Genomic DNA, 2,158 nt, shown 5'->3' with positions numbered 1-2,158 from the left:
TTGAGTAGGTACTTAAGGTTACCACCCTTTTAAATTGGATAGTTTTGGCCGGGTCGTTTTAATTAAGATGACACTATCCTATTAATTGGTTGAATGAGTACTTGGGTAAACCACCCGATAGCTTTAATGACATGGTATGTATGCATACACTTATTTCTGATCTTATTAATTTGGAAAGCAAGACTTAGTTGTTTATTATTGTCTATTTATTTATTTATTTATTTATGAGATAGTTGGGTAGCCAGCCGTTTATCACACGCACACAAGTGACTTCAACACGCAAAGCTTCATAACCGACTACACTTGCACCACTTGTCACTCAACTTCTCCACACTCTACCCCTATACCTTCACTCTATATACACCCACCCAATTCCACCATATATTCATTCATCCTATCCTTCACAACTTCAATTCAATGGCACTCGAAAGCTCTAAACTCTCCAACTCCAACCTCTAACCATCTCCATGAATCATGGACCAAAGGCAAACGATCCAAACAACCACGCATCGACACCGAAGAACAATACCTTGCTCTCTGCCTCATGCTTCTAGCACGTGGCAACACACGTGATCATGATCACGTGATCATGATCACTGTCCTGATGACTCGAGGCATTTTACAAGTGTAACGTGTGTAACAAGGGTTTTGGATCTTATCAAGCTCTGGTGGACATAAGCTAGCCATAGGAAAAATAATAATAATAACCGGGGCTGGTAAAGCTGACGTGGAGCAGTCGTTGTCGTTGGTTGTTGTAACAACCTCAACAAGTGGTGGGAAGAGTCATGAGTGTTCTATATGTCATAGGTGTTTTCCTAGGGGACAAGCGTTGGGTGGACATAAAAGGTATCACTATGAAGGTACCAGTGTCTAATCATAGTCAACGTGGCTTTGACTTGAACCTCCCGGCCTTGCCCGAAAATGTTTTTAAACGATGATGAGGTGGAGAGCCCTCACCGGGCTAAAAAATTCCGGCTGTTTGGTTCGGATAATAAGTTTTAGTTATTGGATAATTTGATTGATTAGTATACACAGATTTTGAGTGTTTGGATTTATTATTTTGTTAATTAGATTAGGAAATTAAGTGGAGTTGTTCAATTCTTTGTATAATAGTGGTGTTTGGGTAGTGACTAGTGAGAGTTGAAGTTGAATTTATTATTTATAAATGAATTTACGAATATAAAATATCCCATTGGAAAAAGGTTAAAAAGAAAAATATCAAATTTAAGTTGGTTACATGGGTGATGTCCGTCAGTAATCCGTCGTCGATGATTATATTTGTCGAGCATTTACGAGTTTCGAATTTAGTCGGTAACGGTTATAATTAAAATATTTATCTTTTTCTTTTTAGTGGTTTGGTTGGTAATTATGTGCGAATTCTAACCAGAAATGATGTAGTAGTGCACGCTTGATTAGTGATTTTAGTATTTTAGTCCTTCGGTTATGGTAGTTTAAAATACATTGAACTTAGAAGTTGGCTAGGAAGAAGAAAAGTCAACCAACGAATTAAAGCGTTGGTTATGGTTAAGTTGCAATTGTTGATTCTTGTACAAAAAGTATGATAGTTAAACACTTGAAGTAGCTTTGAGTAGGATAGGGTCAAGATGATGATTGTATTTGCTTGAATAAACAATGATTAATTACTGTACATGTTCAAAGTGTAATTATAAGAAACCAAAGTTCAAATTCTATAAATATATATAACTAGCTTTTAGACCGTGTATTACGCGGTTTTATTAAGAATTTTTTTTATATTATTATAAATATATAACTTTTTATATTAAAATATGTATGGTTTTCGATTATTATATTAGGTTTATACTTAAATGTAAACTTTGATTTATAGAATTTGTATTAAAGGTTATATGCAATCAATAACTTATGTTTGGATTACTTCAGTTGAGATGGATAGATTTATAGTAGCGTTGGATTTAAGTTTATAGATTGACTCTTTGTCTTAGGATAGGTTTGTTTATATGCATCAATAAATGAAATAGCTCCTTTGTTGACATTACGCTACGTATCAAAACTCGTCCCCAATATAGTCCATCTACGACACATAGCCTGATAAACCAAACCAAAAATAGTCAATCTTTGTTCGTCATGTAGCTATCACCTTTACCTGCGATTCTTGTCTATAATTTGAATTTCATCCAAC

At 34.8% G+C, this 2,158-nt stretch overlaps 1 pseudogene; it reads left to right on the top strand.

The window, feature by feature from the left end:
• Window positions 1-241: 241 nt before the first annotated feature.
• On the top strand, window positions 242-1,002 carry LOC143545883 (zinc finger protein ZAT10 pseudogene; annotated as a pseudogene).
• Window positions 1,003-2,158: the final 1,156 nt, after the last annotated feature.

This window comes from Bidens hawaiensis, unplaced genomic scaffold (assembly GCF_021521415.1).
Source record: "Bidens hawaiensis isolate Kalapana, Puna unplaced genomic scaffold, B.hawaiensis_p1.1 tig00014095_1, whole genome shotgun sequence".
NCBI lineage: Eukaryota > Viridiplantae > Streptophyta > Magnoliopsida > Asterales > Asteraceae > Bidens > Bidens hawaiensis.
This window is presented reverse-complemented; position numbering and strand designations above follow the sequence as displayed.